Source organism: Callospermophilus lateralis, chromosome 1 (genome assembly GCF_048772815.1).
Source record: "Callospermophilus lateralis isolate mCalLat2 chromosome 1, mCalLat2.hap1, whole genome shotgun sequence".
NCBI lineage: Eukaryota > Metazoa > Chordata > Mammalia > Rodentia > Sciuridae > Callospermophilus > Callospermophilus lateralis.
In genome coordinates this window covers 40,204,557-40,214,372 of record NC_135305.1, presented here as the reverse complement: position 1 = coordinate 40,214,372, position 9,816 = coordinate 40,204,557, and the positions used below count along the sequence as shown (strand labels likewise).

Here is a 9,816-nt window from a genome sequence, read left to right as displayed (position 1 = left end):
ATATAAGTGAAAGGAGTGACAGCAATGATTCAAGATACAGGAGAGAGGAATTAGAATTAATTTTTTTAAAAAAGTTATACCATCAGTAAAGTGGCATTTGGTTATTTGCAAGTGATAAATGCACATTACAAACTTCAGGTAAATCACTATTTTTTGACAGAAGAAAATATAATTAATATGCTAAGAAGAGAAATGAAATCATAAAAGATGGTTTATTAAAACCTCAAAAGACAGAGACTGGAAGGCAAAAACAGGAACAAAGAACAAGAAAGAAAATACAGAACAGAAATAAATATGGTAGATTTTTATCCAAGCATGTCAGTATTCATTTTGAACATCAGTGATCTTATTCCACCAATTAGAGATTTTTAGAGGGGTTCAGAAGACAAGATCCATGTTACCTAAAAAGTTGAATAAAAAAAATAGTCAATAACCATGGGAAAAATAAGGTATCAAAGACTGAACTGTTATGGACTTATTTTGAATTAAAAATTTCCTGCACTATCTTATCTAGATGACTTACAGACAACTGTATCAGGCATCATAAATTATGGCCACTTGGACAAATATGACTCATTGCCCATGTTTGTAAATAACATTTAATTAGAACACAGTCATACTCAATTATTTACAAATTTCCATGACTGACTTTGTGCTACCATGGCAGAATTGAATAGTTTCAACAGAGAAAATACAAACCAAAAAGTCTAGAACAGTTATTTATAGAAGAATTTTCTTGGTCTCTGTGTTAGTCTGTGTTCTGCTGCTGTAAAAATAACACAAAATGAGGAACTTGTAAGAAAAAGGAATTTATTTCTCACAATTCTGAAAGGTGGGAAGTCCAATATCACAGTACTGGCCTCTGTAGAGGACCTTCATGCTGCATCACAATGTAGGGAAAAGTGTCACATGGCACTAGAGCAGCAATACCCAAGTTCGGATTTCTCTTCCTCTTCTTATAAAGCAACTAATCCTGATGTGGGGATCCCACCCTCATGACTTCCTCTAAGCCTGATTACCTCTTAAAGGTCTCACTTCCGAATACTGTCAGTGTATGAATGAGTAGATTATTTTCAAAATGTGAACTTTGGGGGCTACATTAAACCATGGCAGCTTCTGAGCCATATCATCTATAAATCGAAAATGTGGCATTATATATAACAAAAAGTGGAACTAACACATATGTTTAACAGTAGGGGATGTTCATGGATATACATGAACAATGAAATATGATGTAGTCATTAAGGTGAATTTTCTCAAAACCTATATTATGGATCTAAAATTCTAAGTGAAAAAAGTACAAACTTTATGCCAGTTATTTTCAGTGGAGAGGTGACAGTGAGCACGTAAGGCAAAAAGTTTTATTAGAGATATTAAGAACATGCTTTTGAGAATGGACAGTCTATTAAATAAGTGGGTGGGGAAAATTGGGAATTCACATGTAGAAGAATTAAATTATACCCCTTTCTGTCACAAATTACAAAAATTAACTCAAAAGACTTAAATGGAACAGCTAAAACTATGAAACTACTCGAAGAACTTATAAGAGGAATGCTTCAGGACATTGGGATGGGAGAAGACTCTTTTGGACATGACCCCCCAAACACAGGAAACAAACACAGACAGACAAATGGAAGTGCATTAAACCCAAAAGCTTCTGCACAAGAAGAGGAACAACCAAGTAAAGAGACAAACTACAGAATAGGAGAAATTGTTTGCAAACTTTACATCTGAAAAATGGTTAATATCTAAAATATATAAGGAACTCCAAAAACTAAGTAGCAAAAATATAAACAAAAAAGAAAGAAAAACACTTATCCAATTTTTTAAAAATGGTTAATAGACGTAAATGGAGATTTCTCAAAAGAAGGTATACAAATGACCCACAGGTGTATAAAAATGCTTAATATCACTAATCATTAGGGAAATGCAGTTCAAAACTTTAGTGAATTACCACTTTCCTCCATTAAGAATAGCTATTATCAAAAGGATACAAGGTACCAAGTGCTCATGAGGATGTGGAGAAAAGGGAATTCTTGTACATTGTGATGGGAATGTGAATTATATTATATTATTATAGCACTGCGAAAAAAAGTATGCAAGTTCAAGTCCCACAAACATTTAAAAATATCACTACCATTTGATTCAGAAATACCACTTCTGAGTATTTATCTGAAGAAAATAAAATCAATATCTTGAGGAGACATCTGCTCTCCCATGTTTATCAAACACCACTTCATAGAGAAGAAATGGAAACAGCTGAAGTTTGTCCATCATCTGATGAATGGATAAAAGAAAATGTGGTACATATACCTAAGGGGATATTGTTCAGCCACAATAAGAATGAATTGGAGATCATTAGGTTAAGTGAACTGAGCAAAGTACTGCATGATCTCACTCATGTGGAATCCAAAAAAATTTGATCCACAGAGTTGGTAGTAGAATGATGGTTGCCAGACTCTGGAGAGAGTAGGAGGAGGGTGGGAAGGTTGATCAATGGGACTAAGTTATAGTTAGTTTAGGTAATAATTTCTGATGTGATGTTGCACTGTAGGGTGACTGTAAAGAACAATAGTGTACATTCCATCTAAAAAAGAAATGATTTTAAATGCCTTCACCTTAAAGTAATGATAATATTTGAGAATATTTTATTTAACTTTATTAAACTTTACACAATTAATAGATGCTGTAATATCACATGATCCCCAATAATGCATGCAGTTAAAATTTTTAATTTAAAAGCATTTTTATTTTGGAACAGTTGGTAGAACCGAATAAAAGAGAGGAAATAGTTTTGCTTGGCTCCAGCTTATCACTTGTTCTCCATTGGTTATAATTTATCCCATAGGGTAAAATTCCGGCATTTCTAGGTTGCATGATGCAGCCCCATATGCTGTATGTAGCTCCAGGGTGCAAGGTCTCACGCCCTATGGCTCATTGTTCAAATTTGGAAATGGTGGGCAAAGCCCGAAATTTCAGGGATATATTATATTGGTGGGTTTGAATTGTCACTGGCCAAGGGTAAAACTCTAGAGTTGTCTAAGGGAATCTGAAGTGATGCATAAAATTGGGCTAATTATGGCCTTGTTGTTTTTGAAGCCATAATAATTGTGGTACCAAGATCAGCACAAGACCACCGCTATTGCCACCTTTTACCACTTCTGGTGCTGTTTATAAGATGGTTTGGTGAGGCCCTGTTACCTATTTAGTGAGGGGACTCCTGTGTTTGCCATCACCAATAAAAAGCTCAAGGAAGGTGTCAAATCTGAGAATAACGATCATATTAATTTGAAGGTGGTGGTGCAGGATGGTTCTGTAGTGCAGTTTAAGAATAAGAGGCAAATACTACTTAGTAAACTAATAAAAGCATATTGGAAATGACAGGGTTACTTCAATGAAGCAGGTTAAATTCCAATTTGACAGGTAGCCAATCAATGAAACAGACACATCTGCATGGTTGGGGACTGGGGATGAAGCTACAATTGATGTAATCCAGCAACAGACAAGAGGTGTCTGTTAAAAATTGGAACCGTCTACTTGACTCCAGAAGTCTGGTTTTTTTTTTTTTTTTGGGGGGGGGGGCGGGTTGCTGAGGCTGTTTTTACAGTCCAAGAATACATTCTCAATTAGAAAACTGCAATTTAGTTCTAACCACATCCTAACCACTATAGTATTCCTTTCTGTATTCTTTCATTCTTCTCTTTCCCATTCCTTTATTGTACATTAATTAATTGGTGTTTCTGCACCATTTTATTGCATTAAAGAAAAACTATTGGCTGATAGAATGGGGAAAAATAGTGACTGTGTGAAAATATCTAATTTCTGCAACAGTAGCATGCTCATTTAGTTCTTATCTATGTATTCTATAAGGTATTGTGCTCTCACTGCTTTAACGACAAAAACAAAAAGAAAATACTTGTATGCCCTGTTCGATTGCAGACCTTTAGTGTTTTTAAATTTATTCTTGTAGAATCAAAGGCAATTTTATAATTATTTTGTACATAGTTGTTACGTATAGGGCAATCTGACTTTATGTAGGGCTAAATCATTCTAAAAAATTCTAAATAGTTTTCCCCTTAAGTACCTTGTTTAAATAAACTTTTTTTTTTTTTTTTTTTTTTTGGTATTACTAGGGATTGAACTCAGGGACACTTAACCATTGAGCTGCATCCCCTGTTTTGTTTTATTTTGAAGACACAGTCTCACTGAGATGCTTAGGGCCTCACTAACTTGCTAAGGCTGGCTTTGAATTTGAAATCCTCCTGCCTCAGCCTCACAAGCTGCTGGGATTATAGGTGTTAAACTTCTTGTCTCTTTTTTTTTATTAGCACATGAAAGATCGTAAGCAAATTTACCAATTAATATGGAAAATGTATTTAATAAAACACCAGCAGAGTCCAACAAAGTATTATAATTATTTCTATGTACTTCTATATACATATATGTATCTGTGTATATATACCTATGTATGTTTATGTTTATATGTATAGATATGTTTATATGTGTAGATACATTTAAACACATACAAAGTTGTGTTTGCATAAAGAAATAATTATTTGTTATTGGAAAGTCTAATAATAAAATTTAATATTTTACTGCACCAAGAGAAAAAAATATATCATTTCAATAGATGTAAAACATTTTGATCAAATTCATATTCCTTTCTTGGTTTAGGAAAAACACCCAATAAACCAAAATAAATAAATAAAAGGAAATCTCAGCAATATATATATTATCTATAAAAATACATAACAAACAAATCTAATGTTGAAATGTAAAAATCATTCTCTTTATAATGAGACAAAGTGACACATGATTAAAGTTTCTATTCAGTACTTTTCTACCTTCCTAGGAAAGTATTTTGAGTAAAGAAAGAAATTAAATTTATAAGATTTTAAAGGAAGAAACAAAAGTTTCTTTTTTCTTTAGTTATTTAAAAATGACATATTGGGATAAGTAAATAAAGTTCACCTTTGTCATATGGAACTGTCATTCTCTTCTATGATCTCCCAAAGGTAGGAGGCAAAACACATGTTTCCAGGTCCTGTTGTAGCTAGAAACATCATATGACTTGTAAGTAGACCAATGTGAAAAAGAATCCCATCTGAAATGAGTTATGAGGAAACATATTTTTTTTAGGGATTGTTCCTTTATGCTCATGATGGTAGTGGCAGAGGTACCAAAACCACGTAAATTTTGCCAAAATTAATTTACAAATTCAATGCATTTCCAATCAAAATACACAGAGAGTTTATTAAATTTGATAAATAATCTCCAAATTGTATTCAGAGCCAAGTTCTAATTTTGAAGATGAATAACAAGGTAAAGGAATTTTTCTTCCTAACAAGCAAGACCTAAATTTATTATATTAGGTTTATAATACAATTATTAAAACAGGTGTAGAAAAATAAGACCAATGAAATGGAATAGAGAATTGTAGAATATGCCTATGTGAAACACTAGCAAAGCAATACGGAAAGGTTGGATTATTCAATAAATGATGTTTTATAGAAATTGGTTTATTTTTCTGTGGAACAAGTATCCAATTGGTTTATTATGTTGTAACATGTAAAAAATTAAAATCCAGTTAGAATAAATATGCAGAAAATAATAATATCAAACACTTATTTGTTGCTCATTATGTGCTGGGTATCATGATAATCATTTTACATATGCCAATTCATTTAAAATTCATAACAACCCTGAGAGATATACCATTAATATCATTCTCCTTTCATAGGTCAAGAGATGGAAGCAAAAAATATTCACCTTATCTCAGGCTAAGAAGAGCTGACTATGATTTGACTCAGGTAGGCTGCCTCTTGAGTCGGTTTTAAATTACTGTACCGAATTGCCTCCTTTTTGTGCTGAAAGTAGGGACCCTTCTTAAAACAAGATCCAAAAAGTACAACCCCAAACTGATAATTGGATCCCATTAAAATTAAGAACTTCTGTTTATCCGTGGAGAATAAAGATGGTGAAAACACAAGCAGGAGAAAATACATAAAGAGTTCCCAGCTGGATGTGGTGGTGTATGCCTGTAACCCCACTGACTTGGGAGGCTGAGACAGGAGGATCATCAGTGGGAGGCTTGCTTAGCAATTTAGCCAGACCCTGCCTCAAATTTTTTAAAAAAATTAAAGAAAAAAAAAGAGCTCCTAGGATCCATAAGAAAAAGACCAAAAACCCAACTGAAATATGCGAAGTGACAGAAAGTCATTTCACAAAAGAGGAAACTTGAATGGCCAATAAAAGTTTACATATATTCAGTTACTATTATTCAAAGAAATGAAAATGCAAATTTTTAAAATGACAAGGTTTCATATTCATAAGACTGCCAAAAATTAAATATCTGTCTTTCCTAGAAATTTGCCAAAATCTGAAGCACTCTCATATTTGTTGTTAAGAGTATAATTGTTACAATCATTTTGGAAAGTGTTTTGGCAATAATTAGGAAAGTTGAAGCTATTCAAACTTTGTGACCTAATCATTGCACTCTGGTCTCTGCTATTTGAAGACACCTATCATGTTTTTGTTTGTAAAGAAACAACTAAAGAAGGGGAAAGAAACATAATTGCAACTCCCAATGGGGGAAAAATTGAAAATGGCAGTGTCTGCTACCTCTTGATATTAGCATTATTTCAAAACACTCTGGAACTACTGAAGGGGATCAAAAAAGGAGAAATGATAATAAGGAAGATTATATATTTGAATACAGCTTTAATCTCACCAAAGGTTTTGCTTTGGGGAGGTTGGGGTTATTTCTAAATGATACATATGTTGCCGTGGCTCAGAGGTTTGCAGTTGAAATTAGGATCATCAGGTCAGCAATTTATATGTCACATGGACCGGGAGTAGCATGAATGTACTTGGCACCTTAGGAGAGAGTAAAAGTGGAGCTGGAAATGGAAATTTACCAAAGGCAAACCATATTTTTTCTTTTTCAATTGTGCTTAGACTTTTCTCAGTCACAGAGCTTTCTGGATAGGGAGAAGTTTTAGATAATGTAATCCAACCACTTCACTTACAGATAAGGAAACTGAAATTCAGGAAATGTCAGGAATTATCCAAATTTGCAGTTATGCAATGGTAGAGCCACAGCTGTACTCCAGGCTGGCTAAATCCAGCTCAAAGCACTTTTTATTGAACTAAACTTCAATTTGGTTTAGGCTATGAGTCATAAAAATATGCAGTCAACTGCAAACCCAGAGCATAAAAGGACTCAGGGAAGCCTTAAATGAAATTGAATTGTTTTACTTCCTGATAATTATTTAGAGTAGATATTTATTTGATTTCTTTAAAAACTTATTTTCATGAATATACCCTTACTCCGTTAATGCAGGAAGTGGTTATAGACAATGGGATGACCAGATAGTAGTAGTTGACCCACACTGGAGAGACAAACCAAAACCATGACTGTACAGTTCAAAATAAATGTGACATACACTGGTATTCATCAGATGCAGAGGCCATTACACCAGGTCGTCTTAGAGGGCATCATTCCTTTGAGCAATAACAACTTCAACCAAGAGATGATATGTTGAAAGAAATTTTAAAAACTAACTATATGTGTGTATATACTTATTTATTTTTTTCTTCTTGGATATGCAAATGATGTTTTAAAAATACCTGAAAAAAGAGAGGTAGAACCTGATAGCAAAATAGCTGTTTTGACACTGATAGCAACTATGACTTTATCCTGAGGAAAAAGCTCAAGGGTGTTGCAAAGACCTCTAAACTAGTAGGTCAAAGGAACCAACAGGGGAAATGTTAAATTGCTTTGCTCTCAACTGCCCTAAATTACTACTCACTGCACCCCACAAGAGAAAACATCTATTAATAGTTTTTTCCCATTATTTTCAAAATAGCCTAAATATATGTTGGGCTGTCTTTGTCAAGTAATGTAAGTTATTTATTGGATGTTTATTAGACATTGAGAAAATGCTTTAACGTGGTAAAGTTTAATGATCACACAACAATCTCAATTTTTTTAGACTGTAAAATGTTCTAAAGATTATACCCAAATGGTAATATTAATAATTTAGAAAATATCTAGTTTAGTATTTTACTGTTCAAATAATGGAAAGTCTTTAATGTCCCACAAATAAATCCTCATTAATGTTAAAACTCTTATTTCACTCTTTTGTAGCTGCATGTCAAGTTTATTTAGGCAGACATATAGCTACAAATTCACCTAAGCCAATAGATGGGTTGCAGCACCAAACACCAAATGTTACTAGAGTTGCTTAAATCTTGGTAAGTAAAAATGATCCTTAAAAAATGATACTTCAGGCAGTACAGGTAATTTGTGTGGGACAACCTGATGGGTGAGTCTCAACTTTTATTTTCATAAGCTGGAAAATTCTGTTCTGATATTGATGATAATCAAGGAAGGACAGTTGAGAATCAATAGTGTTATAACATGAAACACAGAGGTTACATTTGTTAATTAAATTATTCAACTATTTCATTTTCTTTTAGTGTATATGCACATTAACAATAAAATAATAGTTAATATGGGGAAGTAAAAAGGAAACTGGAAAGACCAAACCATCAACTGATTCTCTGCAAAATAAAAGATATGACCAAGGGTTGCGAGTATAGTCATTTATCATGTCAGCTCACTTCTCGTAGTTATATTCCTGAGACAGAATGTTAAGGTCACCATTTGATATAGAAGAAATTGGAAACCACCAGTGAGAGCAAATGTTCAGGAGGTCAGTGCACATTAGATTTAAAGGTCTTTAACAACTGTGTGCAGATCACATGTAGAAAGTGATGTGATAGCATCTCTCGTGAGGTTACATTAGTAAAAAGTCAACCCCAGAAGCAAAAAAACTATGTAGTGGTATTTCAGAAATTGTAATTCAGTTCATATGTAAGAGATCCATTGTGGTATTAGGTACATTTTTTTTTTTCAGTGTTCCTCCTGCTTATTTGTTTTTAAGGGTTTTAGAGGACATGCACTCTTTCTTTCTGGCTCAGCTAATCTCTTGCATGCTATTGAATCTAACCTCATAAATTTCCAAAGCATTACTATTTCAGAAATGGGTAAATGTTCTGGGTGGGTTATCTGGAAGAGAAACCCTGTTTCTGTTATATATTTGATTAGATTGGAAACTATATGCTTGAATGTTTTTGTAACAGAGTTTGGGTATGTACTTGATAAATTAGAACCTTCATGGCTTTAATGAGATTTTACTTTGGCAATTTAGATTATTTACCCGTAATATTTTGAAGTTTATCATTCATAACATAGGGAGTTTTAATATAATTCATTTTAGCAATTCCTGAATGCATATTTACTAGAGCTGAGGAAATGAGTAGGGACTCCTGAGATATAAACAAGAATGAGAAAACAATTGCTTCTTTCAGGGTGCTCCTCCTCTTCAAGTCAGGGAGATGAGATAATACAGAAATGCATGCAATGTCAAATTATGATGATTGTCTTCCTAATAACATTTTATGTCTTTTATTATTTTCTAGTAATTTTTTTGGTATTAACTAAGTGCTGTGATCAAATTAAACATGTAGCCAAACAGAATTATCGATGTATTTCACTACGACATATCATGTAGGAAAAATCCAAAATACTAAATGATTTAAGAACTACTTATATTTTGTTCTAGAATTGTTTTGTTTTCATGCATAAACAGTCCTCCTGTACTGCCTTAGGAATGCATGAAATAGCATACAAAATTAATAAAGCCACATCATAATACCCAACCCTCAAGATGATTGATAAATTTCCCACCTGTTTGCTTAATTGCTCTCCATTCCCTCATAGAGACAGCAACAACTTTGATATAAACAACA

General features: G+C 33.2%; 1 pseudogene; it reads left to right on the top strand.

Annotated features, from left to right (window-relative positions):
* Window positions 1–1,521: 1,521 nt before the first annotated feature.
* LOC143397413 (small ubiquitin-related modifier 2-A pseudogene) lies at window positions 1,522–3,520 on the top strand (annotated as a pseudogene).
* The last annotated feature ends 6,296 nt before the right edge of the window (window positions 3,521–9,816 follow it).